The 25,928-nt window shown below is 35.3% G+C and overlaps 1 long non-coding RNA gene across 2 annotated transcripts; it reads right to left on the bottom strand.

The window, feature by feature from the left end:
* Positions 1-5,012: 5,012 nt before the first annotated feature.
* Positions 5,013-25,701, bottom strand: LOC129924258 (uncharacterized). Of its 2 annotated transcripts, none has more exons than XR_008776265.1 (7): positions 25,377-25,701; positions 19,471-19,623; positions 16,909-17,053; positions 15,955-16,116; positions 10,924-11,030; positions 10,270-10,363; positions 5,013-6,143 (listed from the first exon to the last, which is right to left on the bottom strand). It is a non-coding gene; the product is annotated as an uncharacterized LOC129924258 (long non-coding RNA). The 2 variants fall into 2 exon arrangements; XR_008776264.1 differs by lacking the exon at positions 5,013-6,143 and adding an exon at positions 9,262-9,420.
* Positions 25,702-25,928: the final 227 nt, after the last annotated feature.

The following is a 25,928-nucleotide window of genomic DNA, read 5'->3' on the forward strand; positions in this document are numbered from 1 at the left end:
GACTTAGCAAGAAGGAAAGGAATCAAAATGAAGCCATCTAAATGTAGCCTAAGAGTACGACAAGTCAAGTTTGTAGGACATATCATTACAGATAGTGGTATAAAGCCTGATGACTCAAAGATTGAAGCAATACAATCCATGCCATACCCTACAGATCGCAAGGAACTAGAAAGATTTTTGGGTATGATTAATTATCTTGGTAAATTCTTACAGAACTTGTCAGAAATAACTGCCCCATTAAGAGAGTTACTTAAACAAGACAACGAGTGGATATGGTTGGAACAACATCAGAAGGCTGTTGATTATTTAAAGAGTTTGATCACAACCGCCCCAGTTTTAGCCTTTTATGATGTTTCACAGCCAGTCAAGTTGTCTGTGGATGCTTCACAGGAGGGACTTGGAGCAGTATTAATGCAGAATGAAAGGCCAGTGGCTTACGCCTCAAGATCTCTTACAGACTGTGAAAAACGATATGCACAAATAGAAAAAGAAATGCTTGCCATTGTCTTCGGAGTTGAACATTTCCATTACTATATGTATGGACGTCCAATAAAGGTTGAAACAGATCACAAACCTTTGGAAGCGATTATCAAAAAGCCTTTGGCATCTACACCACCTAGGCTTCAGCGGATGCTTCTTCAACTAATGAAATATGAAATACTGCTGGAATACAAGCCAGGCAAAGAAATGTCTATTCCAGACACACTGTCAAGAGCATCGCTACCAATCAAATATCCCTCAAGTGATGACTGGCAAGTTCATCTGATCGTCAATAGTTTACCCATGTCAGATGAATATATGAACATTTTTCAGCAGGCCACTGCAGATGATGCTGTTTTAAGGCTGTTAAAGAATAATATTATGATAGGCTGGCCAAACAAGAGAGCTGAAATTCCACAAGAAATTCGAGCATATTCAGGATTTAAAGAAGAACTTAGTGAAAGCAATGGTTTACTTTTTAAAGGAGAAAGATTAATAGTACCAAAAGTATGGCAAAAAGAAATGCTTCAAAGACTGCACCAAGGTCATCTTCGGCGAGATAGATGTCTTGTTACAGCTAAGGAGGTGTTCTTCTGGCCTGGAATGTCTAAGCAGATTATAGACATGGTATCAACATGTGCAGTGTGTAACGAACACCAGAACTCCCAGCAAAAGGAGCCATTGTTACCACATGATACTCCTGTACTTCCTTGGGAAAAAATTGGAGCTGATAATTTTGAGTATCTCGGTAAAAACTATTTGCTACTTGTAGATTACTATAGTAATTTTTTTTAGATAAATCTTATCCCAACACTAAAGGCTTCAGATGTGATCATACATATGAAATCACAATTTGCTCGACATGGTATTCTAAGGGAAGTAATTAGTGACAATGGACCCTCATTTGCTTGTCAAGAATTTCTGAAATTTTCTAAAAGCTGGGGATTTAAGCACATTATGTCTAGCCCCAGATTTCCACAATCTAATGGTATGGCAGAACGGTGAAACAGCTTCTAAATAAAGCTAGAACGTCTGGTCAAGACCCATACATGGCCCTCTTGCAATTTCGAAATGCTCCATGCCCTGATGGACCTTCACCTGCACGGCTGCTCATGGGCCGCCGTCTGAGGACAAATCTTCCGACAACGGAGGCCTATCTCAGACCTCAAATCCCAGACAAAAAAGAAAATGCTTGGAAAACAAGAAAAAGTAATCAAGCAAAATATTACAATAAAACAGCGAGGCGCACCGAGCGACCACACATTCAGCCTGAGAGCAAAGTGTGGATGCAAAAGAAGCCTGGTGATTTATGGGAACCAGCAGTGGTCATCTCAGAAGCGGAGACCCCGAGATCATACTGGGTAAAAACACCGAATGGGATAACTTACCGAAGAAATAGAAGGATGTTAAGAGACACATGTACAAAATCAAGGGTCATGCCTGATATTTTTGAAATGGACACCCCAGAGACAGTCATTAATGGTCAAACCACACAGCCAGAGAACGTGAGCGATACAAATGTGCAACAGGAACAGACTAACACTACCAATCCGCCGCCTGTAATAACTCGATATGGTAGGCAAGTTCGGCCACCAGTACGTTACCTTGACGCAGATAATTAGATACATGTATATCTTTTTATTATTATGCAATTTGTATATAATTAATGTCTATTTGTAAACCTAGACTGTTGTTGTTTTTTTTACTACACATTTTATAATTTATATTGTTACTATTGATAATATTAACAATTGAACATTCTGTGGTGTTAAACATGTATTCAGTTTACTCATTTGTTTATAGTGAAACAGAAATCATTTGTATAGTCAATTGATATCTCAAAGCTTTTAGGGAGGGAGATGTGATAGTAAGTGTATGTGTTTTGCGTGGCTGGTAGTGCAGTGTGTGTGCCTGTGTATGAAATGACCAGTGGACCTTGAATGTACATGCTTGAGTGAACAGCAATGTGTCAGGGACTGTGTGTAAAAGGAAGTCAGAGTATAGAGAACAAGTGGCTGGAGTAAAGAACATAAATAAGGACGAATAAAATCATTGTGTTTATTGAAGCTCGTGTTGTTTTAGTCTATTACAGGATTTTCTTCTTTATTTATTGGCTAAGAGTCTATTTTTAGGATGTAGTTTCTTTTTGCTGTTTTGTTGCTGTGGCTAAAGATTGAATAAACTGACTTTTCTTTGTTTACTTCAGTTAAAAAAACAGTACTGAGAAACTTGAAACAAAAATGTACAAACTTAAAACAGTGTGTAAATGTAAAGTAAGAACTATTTTTTTAAACTATTTTTTTTAACTCATACCTTTATTTCAGCAGGGCGGTAATACTTTCTATTTTTGTCCTCTATAGCTGTTTTGTACCTATCTCTAGGAAAATGTTTGATACCAAAGTTGCCTTTTAACTTGCGAAGGACCTTCTCAATTGTTTTCATTCTAACATCATCTTCATTTATGGCTAATGCAGGCCAACTTACACTCAATAGAAGAGAGGCATCAGTGTTCTGCGATACAAAAAAAAAAGTCATTTCGAAAAGTTCAAGGATACAAGAGTATGCAAATATCAAGATCCAAGATTCTTGTCCATTTAAAGTTCACAAGATTAGGTTTTGAGGAATATACATGGCAGCAGAGTAGTTAAGTGCTTGGTTTCCTGATGAAACTGACTAGATCTCACATTATGCCATAAAAGTGCTTTATTTTCAACTAGTCCTGCTACATCTGTAGATTCATTTATTTGCAATGCATATGTACTGCATATTTCTTATTTTCAAAGCAAGTAACAATTTTTTTTATGGCTCATTAAATGATATGATTTAATAATTGGTATAAGTAATTACCTCCCCCCCCCCAAATAAATGAAATGTTTGTTTGTTTTACATTTTTAGGATGTTCCTTCAGAGTTGAAGATAGTTTACTTCCTAGTCCAAACCTCCCGCAGGACGACGGGGGATGGGAGCGGGCAGGGTTTGAACCCTCGACCGTCGATAAATCCGAACGACAGTCCAGCGCACAAACCGCACGACCAGGCAGCCATCAAACAACCTAACATAAACATAAAATTGAAATACATGATGCAAAATAGAGCCATGAGATTTATAACAAACAAATATTCACATTTGAGTAACACCATTGGTAAAGTCACTAAATTTAGAAATTTCTGAACTAAAGACTAAAAAGTACAGTAATAAAACATTAAACACTGAACAATAATTTGCAAATACAAAACACACCTAATAATATACTAAGAAAGACACAAAGATAAAAGCACATTTCTTTTTCCATATGCTAGGACAAGTTTGTCCAAGTATTCCTTCCCCGGTGTCATTAGAGCATTGAACAGTTTGTCTGAATTAGCGAGGTTAATCATGCAAAATGAAAACCATGTAGTGGACTGTGCAGAAACCTAATAATGGGATATTCAAAATAAATGTCAGTTCCTATTAATCAAACATGAATACAAACTGAATAGAGTAAGATTTGCTGTGGTTGAGAATTGGAGATGTAAGACTAATAGCAGTTGTAGACTGAGTGATCTACAAAAATGAAGTTTCTCTGCTAGGCTGCCTAGTACCTAGTACATACATTCTTTTTTCTTTGGCCTCATATTACAATGGTAAAATGATTATAAAGAGGTGAATAAAATATGGTTAAATATAGATAAGCTCTGAGGATACAAACAGATCTCCAAACTGGCCACAGCACCAGAGCCCATGTACTATGCTAATATCTTCAACCATCAAGTCCCCAAAAAGAACCTTTCAAGTTAGTTAGGTTATTAGGACTCATTGTTTTGCACTTTGCCAAGAGTCTGCCCACATACTTTTTTTTAAACTTTTGTTATCTTTCCATGGGCATTTTTTTTGTTCTTTGTTCTTTGCTTACCTCAGAGTTTGATTCCCAGGGTAAGATTGTTCTGTTCCTGTGGTGGGCATCAATATGAACAAAAATCTCAGACCAGGTGGCTCCATGCTGACCAAATAAGTTACATTCATTGACTACCTTAATGCTGCTCTAGCAATGCCAACTGAAATGATGACAAATACAATAATATATTTCTTAAAACATCTTGCATTTCTTGCTTATGATAAGATAAGATAAGATTATGTGTTCTATTTCATTAAATTATATGTCAATGAATAAAAAATAGATATCCAATATTATATTTATTTGTTTGGGGGATATCTGTTTCCATTGTTATGTTTTTTTTTACCATTGTTATATCTAGTAAGCATGCATCTCTATTCTTCCATTGTTTAAGTTACCAGCATGTATCTCCATTGTTATAATTATCAGGCTCTCTGTCCTTATTATTATATTTACCTGGCATGAATCTCTATGCTTCCAGTGTTATATTTACCTGGCATGAATCTCTATGCTTCCATTGTTATATTTCCTTGTTCCCACATCCCAGAGTCAGGTGTTCTATAAGCTCATAGTCAGGTGTTCTATAAGCTCTCACCACATAAAAAACTAGATTCTGTATGAAGTTGACTTCATCTGTTGAATGAATCCCCTGAAATAAAAGTAGGAAAAAATTAATTCATTTTAAGCATCATTTCTGCAATCATCAAATACAAATTCAACTTATAAATATGATAAGATGTGTCTTTTTTTAAATCAATGTTGCCTTTCATGATATTGTACCATTGTTAATTGGGAGAACTGAAAAAAAAATCCTTTTCAATAAATACCAAGAATAACAATAAAAAGAAAGATTTTGTTATTGGTTATTTAAATAACAATATGAGTACAAGCATCAAGTACAGGTAATAATGAAAGTGCCATGATGTAGAAGATACTGTGTCTGGCAGAGAAGGGGCAAAGTTGAACAACTGGCAACTAAGCCAGGTAATCTTCAGGTAGGAAAGGCTCATTAGCTTGCTATCCACCTAGAAGGAAAAAACAGAATCCAAACTCTGCTGCTTTGCAGCTGTGCCCAACATGGGAATAGCTTTGGTAGTCAAACCTGTGGAAAAAATCAGGAACTTGTGACCTTTGGGCAGCTTGCAGCACAAATGCTACATCCTGGCAGAACCTGTGAAGTCATTAATACCAAGCAGTATCAGCACCTGTGTTCCCTAGGAAAAAAAAACTTTTTTTTGGAGCAAGGGGAACTGTTATGTGGACAACATTGTTCTGACCATAGCTAATGTCCAGGCCATCCTCTAATTTCCATGAGATGATCCCTAGTTGCAGGTGACTGATAAGGTCATTGTTATTGTGGGAGAAAAAAAAGGTTATAGTTCTTTTTCCCTCATTCTTTGACATATTCATAATTGTATAATTAGAAATGGAGGTGCAATGGATGAGCAGTAAGCCCTTGGCTTCTGAGCTGGGTGTCCCAAGTTCGAATCCTGGTAAAGGCTGCAATTTTTAATTTCAGGATCTTTGGGGGCCTTTGAGTCCATGCAGCTCTAATGGGTACCTGACATTAGTTGGGAAAAGTAAAGGCGGTTGGTCATTGTGCTGGCCTCATGACACCCTTGTTAACTGTGGGCCACAGAAAAAGATTACCTTTTCATCATCTGCCCTATAGACTGCAAGGTCTGAAAGGTGAACTTTACTTTTTTTTTTTTCTATAATTAGAAATGAAAATATTACTTGCTGAAACACTATTTCTATTTACTGGTAATCCAGGAGATATAGTGCAACTCTGTAATACAATAGAAATATCATTTTTTTATTCTTGTAAGACATACAAAGGTTTAGCAAGTTCAAGTTCCTATAAAATGTTGTATATCTTGAGCTATGCTAGGTAAGTATATTTGTTACATCTAAAGTGTGCTAAATGAAATAACATCTAAAAATATTAAGAATATTAAGAAACAGTTTCAGGTGAAATAAAATTTTCAAGCGAAATCCTTTAAAACTTTTTCCCATGTCTCTCTATGCTTTAAATAACTAATAACTTTTTCACAACTTCAAGACATTTGATGATTTGTACTGGTGACTGATCATTTCATCCCTGGTCACATCATCCCCAATCAATTCATCCTTGGTCACTTTGTCCCCATTTAAATATTTTTTTCTAGTTGTGTAACTGTGCTGTTAAGGCTTCGCCTTTAAGCCCTTGTTTATCTAATATATAAATATGTTTATTTAGAACACTTTTTGATATTTTGACAGTTATTATAGTGTTCCCCTCCACTCTTCATAATTTTTGAGAAGTGAAATAATATATGTAAATAAGTAGACATATTGTAATGCAGGCTTTGTATTTAGTTCTATCGTTTCTGTTTGCTATAGGGATGCCAATATTATCCTGCACATTTTGTGTTAATGTAATGAACAAATGCCAAGGTGTGGTGGAAGTAGGGGAAATCTCTTGAGAGATACAAGTACAATTAGAATAATTATGACCTTGCCACTCTAGGCTTTTTACTTATCAAAAAAGGTAAATGTGTGGTGAAAGTGATGGAAATCTTTAAAAGATAAAAACGATTAAAATACTTATGATCATGCTGCTGATAACTTTTCTCCTGACGGCCATCTTTTTTTATTTTATCTTTAATTGTCAATCATTCTTTCTTGAATATGAGCATGCAATTTCAAACCCAGATATAACATTTTATTTTTTCTAATTTCTAATAAATGCTGACAGCAAGAAATACGTAACACTGGCTAAGAAATTAAGAATGATGTACAGCAGGGGTGGGCAAATTACGACCCGCGGGCCACATGCGGCCCGCCGGAGTGTTGTATGCGGCCCGCCGACACTTACAGAAATCAGGTGTGCCCACAGTATATACAAATAAAAATGCAAATATATTAAAAATATATCTTTATAAATTATTGAAACTGTCTCATTATAAAAAGTTTCAAGTAAACGAAGATTACGCTTATTGGCTATATATCAATACACTCAATTCAAGTCACTATCTCTGATCAGTATTTATTCAATGCTATAAAGAACTGTGTTGAGTGTTGGGTAGGCTTGGAACACGATGGCAAGTGCAACAACTGATGCAGCTTGATCTTTGACTGAGATAAACACTAAACAGGAAAGTTTGCGCAAAGCTGCATAAAATTTCATTACACGGAAGGGGTTAAACTTTCAACAGCCCAATGAATTCCCTAGCTTAGCATGGACTTAGTTACCAATATTTCTAATGAAAAGTGGAAGACAGATTTGGTGATTTTGTTATAGGTGCTATTACAATTGGTTGTTTGCATATGAAATGTTAATGCATGTTAAATCTTTTCAAACAAAGCTTTCTCATTTCTACAAACAAGAAAAAGAAAACAGGTTTTGTCATTTTCCTTTGCTGAAATGTGGAACTATTTATAGTGAAATGATGAAAAGTACAACACTTATTTAGATTCCTTAATTGTGCAATTTATAAAAGCAAATTTTAAATGTCAAAAACCATTTTGCAATACCATCAGCTCACTAGAAACTGATTCAGCTCCAGAGGACATAACTCCAAGCAAAGAGAAGTCCCAGTTAGTACTTCCACGGGAGTCTTATGGGTGCCTGAAGCTGTATTTCCACATGTAAAAAAAAACCTTGCTGCTGTTCACACTATTTGGGTACACATACATCTGTTCCTCTTCTTCGTCGTCCTCATTTTACATGTATATTTTGAGATGACATTTCTTCGAATAGACTCTGTTATATAGGACTGTTTTGGGGTCAGAGTCTTGTTCGGGTCACTTGATTTAGTATGCACCATTGAAGGACATGGTCAGCACTCTCAGGTGATGCTCCACAAGGGCAGGTATCCCTCGTCCCGACTTTTAACTTCCAGAACATATATTGTCTCTTTTTTTGTATGTGTGGGAACTAAACAAGTATTATCACTGGTCGATGTTGACTGACTGTAATTTGACATCAGTCACAAGGGTAACAACTAGTAAGCTAGTTCCATAGTTCCAGAACATAATGTACGAGTGTAAAAAGTAAAATACTGCACATTAAGTACAACTGTATATTTGTGGGGATAATATAATATTAAAAGACAACAGCAATGTTTTTAAAAAATTGTAAAATTGGTTTTTAAAAGTTGCTAGCTGTTGTTGTAATTCCTCAACGTGGAGTGTGAAAAAAAAAAAAACTTGAATAAAATACAGTGTAAATATGAGTTAAAAGACATTCTGCACAGTTAGCTAGCGTATCTTTTCTTAGTTGTATATATATATTCCCAATTTTTTTTTTAATGCGGCCCTTGATACAATAAGGTTGCCCACCCCTGATGTACAGCAATACGAATCAATGGATTGTCTTCTGTACCAACTATCAATAGCCTATCTTATCTTTCAATTAACATGCAAAAACAATTTAGCTCTATAAACGTTAGTTCTATATCTATAAATGATTTCAATTAACATGCAAAATAATCTTTACATTAGCTCTATATCTATAAATGTTAAATTTTTATATTTTTAATGACATTATATTCTGTTCTTAGTTAATGTGTCACACTTTTTGTCTTGTAAATGAAATAAAATGAAATACTGTTAATTTCAACCTTTTTACAATTATTATTTGGTGGATAAGAGGATGAAATGACTAGCGGATGAAATAACCAGGGGATGAAATGAACAGGAGATGAAATGACCAGGGGATGAAGTGACCAAAGATGAAGTGACCAAAGATGAATCGACTGCGATGAAGTGACTGTGAATGAAATGACCGGGAACCATTTGTATCAGTCTCTTGCTGTTCTTAGTGATCTTTAGTTCCTAAAGCTAATTATATTTATTTTCTAAATCTGTATCATGCATAGTGTATGAAATATTTAGATATGTAAACAAAGAAATAATCTTCAGACTCACATCCATATTTGTGAATCAGCTGAAAGTGTCAAGGCTCTACATCCATAAAACAATGATTTGACTAATGACTGCATAAGTATAGAGTGGGGGTTAGCGTGATATTGTTATTGTTCAACCATTCCAGTAGATTCCCACCCCTTGTCAACCTGAAATAACTATGAAAAGAAGGTTTTCCATCTGTCATGATCTTTCCCAGGTGAAAAGAAAGGTCATATTGTCTCTCACAACAGTTTTAATCTAGTCAACTAGACTCTCTGAAGTGTCTTTCAGAGTTGCACTAATATTATAGAAGAGCAATGTTAATTTCATTTCACAGTTCTTTAGTATGGGACAATCTTTCACAAATTAATCACAAGCTAAAGATTTGTTTTGTATTATTCTTACACTGTAAAACACTAAACTTATTATTTTTTTTGTTGCAGATTTAAGATTTTGGTTGATAATTTTAACATTTAAAGCTATAAGCTTTTCTTTTTTATATCTTATCTTCTTATCTTATACTATACAGACCTTACTTCAAAAATGTTATAAATAGGGATTGTTAGAGGGAAGCACTGATCATGTTGATGACACTTAAAGTATATAAATAATGTTTGCATCAGTCAAACACACCAGAAGACTTTTTAAAAATGATATTGAATTGCTCATGTTAATTAGTCACTTAATGACTTAAGAAAATTGAAGACTATTTCCTCTCATCCCAAACCTCATGGAGGATGGGAGAGGATTGTGGCAGACAGATTTTAAACCTAGAGCCATCAGTCCAAAGCAGGTGTACAGTTAGCATAATTGTACTATGAAATTGGCTAACTTTGGCAGACTCATTTCATGATTGAAAAAGATTAATTGAGAATTTAAAGAACTAGAAATCATTTATTTGTCTCTCTGAGCATTCTATCAAGTTTTGTTTTTTAATTGTTAATCTACTGTTTAGTTTATGTACTTTTGTTGCAATGCTAAATGTCTTTTGATCCTGAAGTCTCTAAACCTAGTGTTTCACTGACCTAGTTGGCCTCACTGCTGTTTTTTTAAGACTGTTCTAGTATTGGTATGTTTCCTTCAGTTGAGGAATCCAAATCAAAGGTGTTCATTTATTATCTGAAATAAAGGTTAAATAGCATTTCTATTTTTGTTCTTATTAAATTGGAAAAACATTGTGGTGGTGTTTTTTTAAAACTCCTGACAAATGGCATACAAAAAAAAATCCATTTTGATCAAACAGGTCTTATGTCTGCTTGGTGGCATATGATCTATTATCTACTCAGGGATGTAAGACATCCTCCATCAGGCATTTATCCTATATGCTCTGTATATTGCTGATTTGTTCACTTGTAAGGTAATTTGTTATGTGTGCAGCATAGTGTGAATGTGAAAAGGTGTAAATTTGTGTTGAATAGGAAGAGAAGAAACCGAAAAATGGAGTAATTTAATTGACATATTATTGTTTGTTAATCAAGATTAAGAGTCTAATCTGCTCGTAACATAACTAATTTACTGACTCGTTTTAGGATTATTCATTTTTAGATTAGAATCAATGTTCAAGCACTCATGCACTATCCATGTAACTTTTGCTTTTTACATTAGGTTACTAATAGTTTTATCTTTCTACATGGCTGTGTCTTTGGCTACAGATTCCTGATGACCAAGAAACAACTTACTTGCAAATGTTCATATTCTTTGCCTCTGTATGCTGTGTAACCAGTGACAAGATCCAATGTAGAGTGCAGGGCATATGCTGGACTTAATTGGATTTGAACTTTTCTACCTTTGAAAAAGAAAAAACAATTGTACTCAAATCTAGTTTAAATTTGATATTTACTTAACACACTAAAATATTCAGACAAAATTATTCATTCAATTTATTATCTTCATTATTGTCAAATAGTTAAGGTTATGTTTGTACGATTTTCTATTTCATGTCAACTGGAAACATTTTAAATTTGAAGTCTACTAGAAAACATTATATGCTTTTTGTTACCATGGAGAAACTTTTTATTTGACATTTAATTGAGAACAATGATGAATGTGCTTTTTATTTAAAGACACATAAGTTAATAATGCTATTTGATTGAGAAATATCTAATGAAAGATAACTTAATAATGCAGCCAACTATTTCTTCTTCTTCTTCATCGTTCTCATTGTTATGTTGGAGTGTTCATATGACTAGACCAATACATGAGATGAACTGCGCAGTGGTTTCCAAATCAGGGAGCTCTCCATATAGTTTTCTTTCTATTGGGGTGATTTGGGGCCAATGTCTTATACGGGCCTCTTGGTAAAGAGAGCAGTTTTGGAGGACGTGGTCGGCATTCTCTGGTGATACTCCACATGGGCAGATTTCACTGGTTCCAATTTTGAGCTTCTGGTGCATGTGTTGTCGCATTCTGTTGTGTCCGGTCCTGAGTCGAAAGATTAGACGTTGGTCTTGTCGGGATAGCTTATAGTAAGCGTCATCTTTCTTGTGATTTGGATGAGAGCTCGCCCATTTCTCATTTATTTTGTTTACAATTAATTTCTTCATTTCTTCTGGATAGAGTGCAGAGTTTATTTGAGAGTTAGTTCTCCCACTCTTGGCGAGTGTGTCAGCCTTCTCATTTCCTTCTAGTTGTATATGGGCTGGTATCCATTGAATAACAGTTTTTTTGCTGTTGTTGTTGAGCTTTGTAAGTGCTGTTCTGAGGTTTTTAATATAAGAGGAATAAGAGGAGTTTTGCAAGCTTTGGAGGGTTGTTTTTGCATCGGTTAGCAAGACAATATGACTGTGAGGGGAACTTGGATGATTTGCTAGCATGGTAGCAGCTAGAGCTAGTGCTTCCCTTTCTGCTCTGTGACTGTCAGAGAGCTCTCCAGTTGCAATGGATTTTTCTAGTTTTCCTCCATCTGGCCATTCGATAAGTATTCCAGCTCCTCCATTTGTGGTGGCTTTATGGGATGAGCCATCCGTGTAAACTCTGATCCACTGATTGCTAGGGTAATTGGTATGTAGAAAACAGTTCACTATTTCCTTGAGCTCTGTTGGTCTGTAATCAGATTTTCTTTTTATATTTTCAATATGGTCCCTTATAGTAGGAAGAGGGCTTTCGTCCCAGGGTGGAGATTCGTTATAGTGTATCGAGGATTCCAGAGTTATTTTTTCAAGTTGGTGTTTCTTTTTTAGGTTTAGAGATTCCTGTAAGAAATTGGTCCTTTTGAGACGTTTTTTTGTGCCAGTTTTGTGGATTTTTGTTCTGAGTGGGTGCCTTTCCAAGGTTTCCAATTTAGTGAATTGGGAAAGGATTTTTATCTCTTCTTTCATCCAGAGAGATCAGGGCAGCGGTTTCCTCCATAGCTCTTATGGGTGTTGTTTTGATTGCTTCTGTCATAATCCTTAAACCAATATTTTGAACCTTGTCTATTTTTCTTAGGTTGGTTTGGGCTGCTGAGCCCCATGCTGTGGCACCATATTCTAGTACAGGTCTTACATAACTGGTATAGGTCTTTTTCAGGATGTTGTGATTAGCTCCCCAATCTGTGCCAGCTAATTTTTTCAAGAGGGATAGTCTCTGGATGCCTTTACTCTGTGTTTTATCTATTGGTTTTTCCAGGTTAGTCTCGGGTCATAGGTGACTCCAAGATATGTAGGGCTGTCATTTTTTTCTAAAGCTTCCTTATCTAATGTTAATATTATTGTTTGTTGTTTTGTTGACAGTGAGAATATGGTATATATATATGTTGTCTTTTTTGTGTTAATGGACATGCCCCAGTCTTTGGACCAATTATTGAGTATATCGAGAGCATCCTGTAATCGAAATTTCGATGTTCCTACATATTCTTCTGTGCTAATTAAGGCAAGGTCATCTGCATACATGCTGCTTTTAACTTTTCTTGGTAGGTTTTGATTTAGATCGTTTATGAATATTAGGAACAGTGTTGGGGATAGGACTCCTCCTTGGGGGACGCCATTTTTTATACCCACTGTGTGGCTTCTTTGTCCTTGCATGCAAACTAAGGCTTTCTATTATTTAGATATTCCTTTATCCAGTTGTACATTCTGTGAGATAAGTGATGCTGGATTAGCTTGAGCAAGAGACCTTGTTCCCAGACTTTGTCAAATGCTTTTTCTAAGTCAACCCACACAATTGTTGTTGGTTTCTTTTCTTGAAAGCCGTCTTCTATTTCTTGTGTGATGAAGGCAATTTGATCTTCTGTTGATCTGCCTTTTCTAAAGCCAGCCTGGGCTTCAGTGAGTAGGTTATTTGACTCAAGGATCCATGTCAGCCTTCTATTTATCACTCTTTCCATCAGTTTGCAAGTACAGCTAGTGAGGCTGATGGGACGGTAGCTATCCAGTTTATTTCTTGGTTTGCCGTGCTTTAGTATAGGGATCATAATGGCTTTTTTCCAGATGTTTGGAATTCTGCCAGATTTCCAGCTAGCATTGAATATTTGTAGCAGTTTTCTTTTGGCTTGAGGACCCAAGTGAAGAAGCATGTCATTAGATATTTTGTCTGGGCCCGGGGCTTGTTTTGGTTTGAGGACTTTTAGGGATTCATCTAGTTCCTTCATTTTAAGATTAGTGGTCATTCCCAAGGAGTAAGCTGGATTGTTTTCTTTAATTTTATCTTGTATTTCTGAGTTTACATCTTTATTTCTACTTTCATTAATTTGTATTTGTCCTACGCTTTGGAAAAACTTAATGAATTCATTTGCTGCTTCTTGGCCTTTCAGGGGTTTGTTGTCCTTTTCTATTACTATAGGAGTTGTTCTGTTTTCTGGTTGAGACATTTGGCTATACGCCAGAGTTTGTGGCCGTCTCTATCTACGTTTAGTTGTTCTGTTTTTTCATGCCAACTTTTCCTCATGGCGGAAAGGTAATTTTTCCTGAAAACTGCGTTAGCTGCTTTTAGATTTATGTTATTTTCTATACAAGGGTTATTTTCTACTGTGTTTCTGGCTTCAATAGTGGCATTGTGGAGTTGTTGAAGGTGATCAGACCAGTTGGGGATATAATCTTTTCTTGCACCTCTGGGAATTGATTCCTTAGCTGCTAGGAGGATTGCTTTGGAGAAAGCTGAGAATGACTTATTAACCTGATTTGATTTGCAGTTTATTGAAGTTGTGTATAGGTCTGTGAGCTTTGAGAATAGGTGCCAGTTGGCTTTTTTGTAGTTCCATCTGGGGATGGTGGAGTTTTCTGATATTTTGAAGGAGGTATCGATACTGATCAATATGGGTCTGTGGTCACTGGTGGCTAGCTGGTCTGCAACTTCTCTGGTGCACTTTTTGGATAAGTTGTCAGTTGCAAAGGCTAGATCTGGAGTGGTTGATGTTAGCCAGGCTCTTAAGAAAAAGGTTGGTTTATCCTCAGGTTTATTAAGCAAGATAAGTCTGTTCTCTGCTTGCCATTTTTTCAATTTCTTCTCCCCTGGCATTTAGGTTTGGGTATCCCCAGCTCTGAGAGTGACTATTCATATCTCCTAAGATTAGACAGTCTTCTTGGTGAGGTATTTGTATGTGGTCAATCTCTATTTCCTTGTCTGGTGGGAAGTAGCAGTTAAATAGATTAATATTTCCATCTGGGAGAATTAGCTTAGTTCCCATTATTTCTGATTCTGAGGAGTTGGGCATAGTTATGTCTGTGGTAGGGATGTCATTTTTAATGAGGGTTAGGATTCCTCCTTTGGGTCTGATTTCTCTATCTTGTCTGATGCAGGTGTAGCCTCTAATGGAGAAATGAAGATTACTGTTCAAATGAGTTTCTTGGATGCAAGCTACATCAATTTCTTTCTCATGCAGAAATATTTTTAGAGCTTCTTTTTTCTTTTGGATGCCCTCTGCGTTCCATTGTAAGATTTTTAGACTTTTGGTCTTGGAGTGTTGGCCAGTAGTTTTTACTTTCTTGTCCCTGCTCCTGGCTCCACAGGCAGAGACAGAAGAACCACCAGCTCGCTTGTGTGGGCTCCTTCGAGGCGGAGAGCCGGGCCCCCTACCTGCGCGGCGGGATTCCACAGGCAGGACACCACATCTATTAGAATGGTTAATGAACTCCAACATAGATGAGGTTAGTGTCAATGTGTTATGCGCCAGGAGGCCCATTGACTCCGACTTCAGCCTGCTTTTCTTTCTGGGTGTGCTCCCATAGCCTTTGATCATCCAAGATCATCTGCAAGGCAGCAGGTGTTTATTTTCGTAGTTTTCTCTCCTAGATGAACTGCTATCCCTAGCTAACAAGTTTCATCTACCCGGGTTTAGAGTTAGAGCACCCTATACTCGCTTTTTGCAATCATTTCTCTGGATTTCTGAGATGTTTTTAGTAAATATTCTAACCACTGGAATACTTCATCTCATCCTCCATGACTGCAAACCAGTTGGTCCATGGCTGTTTATTTGCTATTCACAGCTAACCCTTATATCTAAGGGTCTTTCCCCTATCCGCAACCTGGGGATGCGCTTGGTAGAAGGTGGTAACTCCCCCAAGAGCCAACTATTGATTTGTAGAGAAATTTTATACCACCAATAAATATTTTTTTAGAGCTGCACATGTCTTGGATTTCCAAACTAAGAAAGCATATTGTTAAGTAATTTACGTGCAGACCCTGGGACCCAGGAGTAATCCAAACCTAGTTATTTTATGCACTGACCAAAACAATATGATTTTAATATTGATATGCAATGATATTCTATGCTTGGTTGTAAACAAACTACTCACTTTATCTGCCTGTCATATCCAACATTGCACATGGAAAAGTGTTTGAGATGAACCATAGTCGCTCTAAGACTGAAGGAGGCCAACTTGAATATCCAACATTGCAACATACCTATCATCAGCTTGGCCCAACTAATGATACTGCCCTGGTCATCATCAATCTTTCTGGATAGAAATAATCAAGTAATTAATTATGTGCATACAAAGATACTAATTTTCAATTAGTCATCAAAACTGTACTAATTTTCAAGTCAACATGCACCAATTAAATATTAATTATGACCAAAAAATGGACCCTAACCTTTAAAATAAATCTTTGTAACACAATCTTAAGGTTTAATTTTTTCCAAGTTATTTTGTTAGCTAAAATATTTATTATCATAAACAACTAAACACTCCTGGCATCTGACTTACAGTGAGACATTGACTAACAAAGGATCGCTATCTATTCTGATGAAAATCTGACTGAAATGAAATTATGTTTCATAGTTTAATAAAGAAACTTATTTCTGGGTAGATTTTTGTTTGGTGTTTGAGAACCAATTTATTTGTAACCATTGCAGTATCTTTACTTGGAAGACACTTTGACCAAAAGTAGATACCAGAGGATAATAACTAACTAAAACCAGTTTAGAATTAGGAATTATACACACTTCAAGTCAAAATAGAAATATACAACCCTGATATTGGAAAAAAAAAGAAACATAATTATAAACTGTTTTAACCCTATACCACATGTATCCCAAATGCTTCAATACCTATTAATTTTTTTCACACATAAATCTTTCCTTATGAAACGCTAACAAATGGAGTTAATGCCACCTGAGGTTTTCAATTTAGAAATCTCTATCCCTACTAGTGCTAGGTGAGTTTTTATTAATATAAAAGTGGCAGACTTTGAAAAAAAAAAAGGCAGCAGCTAAAAATACCAAACATGAAATGATAAAGCTGAAATACTTATAAACTTGAGCCAGTGACCAAACAGCAACTGCACAGTAAATAGAATCCTGAACATGAGCTATTCTATTTGTATTCTTGTCAGATCCAATAGAAGGAAAAAGACCATTGATAGGACTCTGGTTTCGCAAGATTTGATGTTTTGCTGGCGATACAATAAGATTCAAATTAGGAACATTTGTAATCAAAACATACATTTTTGAGATAAAATATATTAAATCATCAAATACTGAATTACAAAATAAATTAACAAAAAGAGTTAAAAAACGATGGGTGAACTGTTACCATGATTGTCCAGAGTTTCATACCCTGCCACCCTAAAGGAGATTTGGGGTAGGATGTAATAATAATGAAGGAATGCCCAAATGTTGTTTTTTTTTAATTGAAAATCATTTTTTATTCTTCTTGAACTATAATATATCATGGGCATTTTTTAATTGTCTTGAGCTTTGCTAATACCAGCAATTGTTCATTTTGATTTCTTTATTACAGTAGCTTTCTTGTATACACAACTTTTGATGTTTTATTAGTTTTTCCTTTCCACTTTGATGTTTGTGCTCTGGACTCTTGATCTGGTTGTTGACTGAATCAATCATGTCCCAATGTAGTCCAATTAACCTAAATTGACTGTACTAGTGATATTGATAACTACTAAATTTAATATTGTCTGTGGCATTTTACGTCTCGAGAGACGATCTTTTCCCTTTGCAACTTCTTGTGTGACTAAAGAGGCCAATCCTTGATACACAGCTGCGATCGCAGGTTGGGCATATTTAATCACCAGGCGCCATTGCATTTTCACCCTTCTTTCTGCTTCTGTTGTGTATGACATCTGCAATCTGTGACCCTTCCTTTATGCTCTCTCTCCATGTGGATCTGTCCAGTGCCACTTTTCCCAGTTGCCAGTGTCGATTTTGAATAGCTTCATGTCACGTTTGCATACATCCGTATAACGTAAAAGTGGGCGACCAGCGGCTCTCCTGCCTTCTATTAGATCGCCATACAGGATGTCCTGTGGAAGTCGACCTACTGGCATTCTACGAACGTGGCCAAGCCAGCCAAGGCGTCTGCTGCTGATAACAGAGCGGATGTCCTGGCATCCCGCTCTATGTAGCACTTCCTCATTGGTTATCTTATCTTGCCACCTTATTTTAAAGATCCGCCTTAGGCATCTGAGGTGGAAGACATTCAGCTTTTTTTCCTGCCATGAGTAGGTTTACCATGTTTCACTTCCGTACAGCAAGGTGCTCAACACACAGGTCCGGTAGACTAGGGCTTTAGTACTGCTAGTCAGCAATATGTTGTCCCAGACTCTTTTCTGCAACCGTGACATGGTGGCCATTGCCTTGGCTATCCTGTTGTTTATGTCTTTATCCAGTAGAGTGTTGTTGGATATGATGGAGCCAAGGTAACAAAAGTGATCAACAATTTCTAGTGGTTGGCCATTAATGCTTACTTGAGGTGCAGTGTTTGGACAAGTATCTTAGTCTTGCTTTGACTGATGTTTAAGCCGAACTTCTGGCAAGCAGCAGATAGTTTGTCAACCATGGACTGTAGCTGAATATCAGAATCAGCCACAATAGCTGCATCATCCTGCATCAACAGGAGTTCCCTGACGAGTAGCTTCCTAACCTTGGTTTTTGCCCGCAGCCTTGATACATTAGTTTTCCAGAGGATCTTGTATGGAGAAACACACCTTCGTTTATGTCGCTGTACGCATAATGCAGTAGACAGGAGAAGAATATGCCAAACAGAGTAGGTGCGAGCACACATCCCTGCTTGACACCACTGCAAACCTCAAAAGGTGCTGATTGGGCTCCATTGAATTTGACAGTACATTTAGTTTCCTCGTGAAAACACTCAATTAACTTCAGTAGTTTGGGAGGGCAACCTATTTTCCTCAGGAGTTTGAAAAGGCCACTTCTGCTGACCATGTCAAAAGCTTTAGTCAAATCAACAAAAACAAGTAAAGGGGTCTGTCTCTCTCTCTGAATTTCTCCTGCAGTAGTCGTAGAGAAGATATCATGTCTATAGTGGATCTACCGCTCCTGAATCCACACTGAGACTCTGGGTAGACTCTAGAAGCTATCACCTGCAGCCTGGATAGTGCCACTCTAGCAAAGATTTTGCCCACTATACTGAGGAGAAAGATACCCCTATAGTTGTTGCAGTCAATCTGATCCCCTTTGTTCTTGTATATTGTGACTATAGTTGCGTCACGCATGTCCTGTGGGACATGACCTGTTTCCCAACAGTGGCAGATTTAATATTAGAGGAATAGAAAAGTACCAGACATAACGTATTGGCTATGGGTTAGTAGCACTTTTTCATAGCAAAATTTTAGGGGCACAGACAGAAAGACAAGTTAAAAAGTGATTTAGCTAAGAAAAAAAAGTCAAGTTTATAACATATGTATATTTAAAAAAATGCTATTTTCTCATTGGGCTAGAGCAAACTTTTATTACTAGATTACAGTGATGTTTTGTTAGTGAGTTATGGAGATGTTTTTTATAATGATTAACGCAACGTTATTGTATGGAGGTTTTGTAAATAAAGAATTACAGAGCATATAAAAACCATTAAGTTTTATGTTCAGCATTTGAGGTTCTTTTTCTTTTGTTACTAAATCTCCAATTCATGCATCTGGACATTGTGTCTTCATTTTGTTCATTTGTTTACTATAAACAACTGTCAATGAATGACTGGTTCAACAATCTGTAGAAAAGAATAAGTCTAATGAAAGGAAATGGCATTTCAATATTCAAGATCATGTCTTAAAACCCTGAAATGTGACTATTAGTTAAAGTAAATACAAATGATATCCATCTTATTCATGGTTGTGTAAACAATGAAATATTAGAATATTAGAAAAAAGAGCTGCATTTATCTTTTTCTCTATTTTTTTAATGAATTTTCTAAACACATGAATGTTGGTAAGGTTCACAGTTTAATCCCCTACAGTTAAAACAAGATAATTAATTCTAAAACTTATTAAAAAACATTTTATCAAAAACAAAATTTCTAAGGAAAAAAAAGTAAATGTTTCCAAATGAAATAATTGATATCTCCATCTCAGTGGTGCTTAAAGTCACAATGTCAAATTTTTTGATGGTATGCAAACATAAGAATTCATTTATTTTTACAAACTTCACATGTTGCAACTTAAACATCCAGACAACAAAAGAAAATGAAATATATGATATACGCTATCAAGTGTAATAAAGTCCACTGTTCATCTTGACCGAGTTATTTAGTGTTTTTATATAAAAGCTGAACCCAGGGACAATTAAACTTGATGAGAAACCAATGTAGTTTCTAAAGAACTAGATTTAATAGAAAGCTGTAACATATATTTGTGAGCTCATTTTTCCTAAACTAAATGTTTTGCTCAGAGGACAAAGATTTTCATCTATTAATGATGTCATCATCATGTTTGTAAATAATATTTTTTTAAGCACAAAGATGATTAATTTTACACTATTAAGTTAACAGTATGCATAAAATTGAACACAAACAAAATAATTATTAATGAATGAAAGTATTTGTTTAAATCATGTATGCTTTAACATGATTGGGACTCAATGTTGTTAATACTTGTTATATTTGAGTTACATTCCTTTGTAATTGTTAGTTATGTGTCCTTTGTTGCGAACAAGCAGTATGATGTATGAATTAAATGTCTATGTCCCCACCCTTTGTGACAACTGTCAGAACATTTAATCCAATAACTATTTATTGAGTTGAACTATGAGAAAATGAGAATTTCAAAGTGTAAGTAATGCATAGTAAAGAGAAAGTAAAGTTCCTCTTTCAGACCATACAGTCTATAGGCATAGGGCAGATGATGTTAAGATCATCTGTTTCTTTGGCCAATGGTTAACAAGCAGGGTGTCATGTGGCCAGCACAACAACAAACTGCCTTTACTTTCCCCAACTAAAGTCAGATGTCCATTAGAGTAGGGGCACCCTAAAAATCATGAAGCTCAAAATACCAGTTTTAACAGAGATTCAAACCCAGGACCTCAGGTTTGGAAGCCATGCGCTTAACCACTCAGTCACCCCCCCCCCTAAGTAATGCATATTGACATGAAATAATTTAAAGTTGAACAATTATCTCAAGTGTTTGATTACAAAATTAGACAAAAATTAAAGTCTGCTTTTCAAACTATTCAAAACAAATGCAGTCTGGTAGGTGGGGAACAGAAAGTGGTAGCAACTTCATTTTACCACTATTTGTAGATCTACACACTATAATCTAAGTACCTTATCTTTTGGTAAGAATCTCAACTGCATTTTTAATTGCACATCAAAATTAATCAAATTATGTCTGTAGACATCTAGAGCATTTTTCACCACCTACCACGGTAATTTATTAGCCCCATCACGAACCATGCAAGGATAAATATCTACATCATCATCATGGCAGCATGTGTCATGATGATAGATTTATGATTGTAGCCTAATGTACTATGTAGGTCTACTATTGTAGTACTATCAACAACATGATCTGCTATGGCTATGGTTATAGGTCTAGATGATTAGATCTAGATCTATATTTAGGCTGTATTTTAGATATATAGATCTTTATATAGATGTATCTAGATTCTAGACATCAAGCGAGAGTTGAGATGCCAAAACATGGTAATGACCTGGTTTATTATTGATTATTGTTAATGTGTTATCTCGAACTTCGCCGTGTGCCGTGTGCAAAAGAAACGAAGCTGCATCAGTCGAGAGAAAGAAGAAGAAAGCTACCCTAGGACAGATGTATATGTGGTGGGTTTGGCACAGAAGACAACTAAATTCTAATGATGAAAGGAACTCGTAGGACGATTCCTAACTGTTTATTATACATTTAAGACCTGCCAAAGGCAAACATAAAACATAATAACAATAATGAGCATTAACTAAAAATAATTAATAAGCAGTAAATGGTTAGACCAAGTTGTAGACACAACATCAAAGTCTAAATACTAAATCTTAACAAAAAACGAAAAGAAAATCATATAGTGTAAACCAACCATCTCGTCTTATACAAACACAAGAGAGATATGGAACACCCGAAACATTACAAAAAATAAAAGACATTAACAATTAAATAGAACAACTGGTTCATAAAAGCCAGTATCTACACACTGGTTGTAGAATTAGATTAACAAGATGGACATTTAACTCTTTGACTGCTGTGTTTTTTTTTCATAAAAATGCTACTTTTTAAAAAAAAATAAGAAAATGTTCCAAACATGGCTAAAACAAAAATTTATTGTTTAAGTACCAATAATGCTATAGTAACATATTTGGTATCAAAGTAAAGGTAAATAAATGGAGAATGTGAAAATGTAAACATCTTTCTATTTAAATATAAGATACAAATTATAATCTAAATAATATGACACTCAGAAAAAAAAAATGGATGCCAACTTTAGAACTTTTGAGACCTAAATTTAGATTTTGTTCTTTGTATTACTGTTGAAACAGCATATTTAGACTATTTACAGCATTTTCAAAAAAGAAATCTGATAAAACAGTCAATAAAAGATGATGAATCATTGATTATATTATTATTTTTACCTGTTTTTTTTAGTCTGAAAAAAAGTGAAAATTATTGCGCTTTTCATTACTACCAATAACAATAGATACCAGTACTAAATCTATCAACCAAATGCACTCAAATATTATGTACATTTGAATCAATGGGATATAGATCTAGATTTGTCTTCTTTTTATTTGCCTAGAACATCTTTTATTCTAATACTAGACCAGTGCAAGACATAGGCTAGCGAGAGATCAAAGCCTAAATCTCTAACTAGATGAAGGACAATAAAAATCCTAATTCATTTTACCTAAGATATAGACATCTAATAGATCATTATTACTGTTCCTTTGTGATAAATTCAGGGTTAGTAGCACTTTTCCATGACAAAATTTTAGGAGATTTTTTAAGGATGAAATGTATGATGTGTGTGTGTGTTTCCTATCTGTTTGTGTGATACATAGTAAAACATACACAAAACTAAGCATTTATCAAATCAATTATTGTTATTTGATTTTTAAAATAATAAATATCTTGCCAATATGCCACAGAAACAATGTTATTAGCTGTGGTATGTCCACAGAAAATGTAATGAAAGTTATCTTTTAATCTAGTAACAACTTGACTGTCATCCCAAAACCTCAAACAACCATTTTTTTTCAAAGATTTATTTAAAAACATTACAAATGGTTACTTTTCCATTTTTTTTTTAAATAAGAAACATTCTTAGAGATGCCTTATTCATGATGTATATTCTCTGTGATGGAAATGTACATTTTTAGTTCCTATGTGTATCTTATAGATACTAGAGTCATGGTGTGCATTTGAGGTAATGTTTTATTCTTCTATTAGTTAACTTAAATCCTTTTCATAAACAGAGCCAGTAATATATAGGGCAATATTGGCCTATTTGAATGTTTAGTTGACATTTGCTTACTAAAAAATGGCTTTTGGATTTGGGGTGGGTGGGTGGGGGGGTAGACCTATTTCCTAGCAGAATCATTTTCAACCATATAGTTTCCCTGGCTTTTTACGAGTGAAATAATTTTTACGGACTTTTCACAGCTGTATGAGAAATATTTTCGTTAAATCTACAGTAGATCTAGACTCTTGATGTAAGTCACTAAAATTCGCGGACTTTTCAGGGATGTGAGAGAAATATCTTCACTATATATATTCTAGTGATTTAGCGTAAATCTAGAGTCTAGATCAAAGTCACGAAAATTCTCGGACTTTTCACTGCCGTGTGAATATTATCTTCACTAAATTTACAGAAGATCTAGACTAATCTAGACTATAAAGCTAATTCGCTAAAATTCACAAACTTTAACTCTAAGTCACTAAATTTTGCGGGCTTTTCACTTCTTTGTGCTAATTATCTTCACTAGACTCAAAGTGATTTAGCATAAATCTAGAATCTAGCGTATTTCTAGAGTAATCTAGACATTAGATGTATCGAGATCATTAAATTGACAAAAATTCACGGAGTTTTCAGGTTAGGTGCGAATAATCTTCACTAGATCTCAATTAGATCTAAATCTAGATACTATTACAGTTACTAGATACTAGCTAGATCTAGAAGATTTACGGACTTTTCACGCGAAGTCACTCTTAGTCTTACACTTACAACAAGAAGATTTTAGGTGAGGGAGGGCCCGGAGGAGTGTAGCCTATAAATTAGTCTTGTAATTGCTCTAATTATAGGCAATAGTCACAACAGACTAGATCTAGCGCGTCTTTAGTGGTAACAATAAATGACTTCAGAAAAATACTGCCAGGTGAAATGCTTGCTTGATCCAAGGCCATCTTCAATCACAAGGTCGCGCTTCACAAGTGGGTGAAAGGCGGTGTAGACGCGTCACTGGTCAGCTCATTAACACAGCCAGCCCGTAAGGTCATGCGATCAGAATGCCTAGTTACGCTGTTGTTTTTCCCCTCACATTTTTAGCAAGAAATAAGCAAGATTTTTTTTTTTTAAATATTGGGTAAAAATTTTAGGAGAGTGGGCAAAATTTTAGGAGACTTTCGGCAATTTTTAGGAGAATTTTAGGATTTTAGGAGACTTTTCATTTTTTAGGAGATTTTAGGAGTTTTTAGGAGCGCTACGAACCCTGTAAATTATGGATTTAGAATAGTTTTATACTTTACTTTTATTTAGTAGTAAACCTTTTGGAGTGCAACTTGAACCAGTATTGTGATGGTGATGATTTTTACCAAAAAGCAATACTAAAATAAATTGCTAAAAAATATACCAAGAAAAGGCCTAGCATGGTGGATGAATATTGGATTTAGATCTGCCATTTCTGTTGTTTTCATTTATCTTAGGCTTAGTTCTATAGGAATCTACAAAGGTGTAAAGATAAAAGCATAGATCTAGTCAACCTTGATCTACATTCAGGACCTAGCCCTATAGTCTAAGGCTAAGGCCTAAGCAAGGCAATACTAGATCTAAGTCTAAATGCTAATAATGTCCAAGTCTGCTTCATCCTATGCTAAATCTTGATCAAGATCTTCATTATTACAATTCATAGAAGTATAAATAAAACAATAAAGCTTCTTCAGTAGTAAACATTGTGGGTGTGTCTTGGACAAGCATAGCCATGATGTTGTAGATTTTTACAGATAAAGAATACTAAAAAAAAAAAAAAGAAAATGGGGAAAAAATGCCCACAGTGGATGATTATTTGATGTAGATCTACCATTTCCTTTCTTTTTATTTACCATAAGCTTAGATTGGCTTAGATCTAGAGATATATCTAGATTGACTAGATCTAGAGTCAAGTCTATAGATAAAAGTATCATAAAAGCTTAGATCTAGTCAATCTCGATCTACAGACTACACCTGACCTACTGACAATAATAGATTTAGATCTAGTATCTAGATCTAAATACTAATAATATAGATTAAATACGCTAAATTTAGATCTAGACCTACCTGGATCTAATCTATATATCTAGATCAAATTCTTCATTATTACTATTTATTTGTGATAAATTTTAGAATAATTATAAAGTTTCTTCAGTAGTCAACATTGTGGGTGTGTCTTGGAATAGCGTAGTCATGGCGACGTTTTTTTTACATTGTAAAAAAAGTAATAAATAAATGTCTAAATAAAGCCGAAAGCTTCTCATTTCTATGTAAACAAAGGATGAAGAACTCTTTTATAAAGTAAAAATAGTTCCACTGTTGTTAGTTAAAAATTTTAATTTAAAAATGCAACGAAACAAAGGTAGGGTAAGAACGTCTATTATGGGATAGACGTTCCGTGCGTTTAGGGCGGACAGACCGTCTATGGGATAGACGCTCCGCACTCATTGAGTTAACATTCTATATGGGATCTAATTCGTATGGTATACTTAAGTCTAAAGGTACCCTAACCCTAACAAATGGAAACATTTACATGCTGGTTTTCTAAAAATAACGATAGTCCAACAACATGGACGAAATCCGGGGGTAGCGATATTCTACTATGTAGACTACTAAATA

The sequence above is a fragment of the Biomphalaria glabrata genome, chromosome 1, assembly GCF_947242115.1.
Source record: "Biomphalaria glabrata chromosome 1, xgBioGlab47.1, whole genome shotgun sequence".
In the NCBI taxonomy this organism is placed as follows: Eukaryota; Metazoa; Mollusca; class Gastropoda; family Planorbidae; genus Biomphalaria; species Biomphalaria glabrata.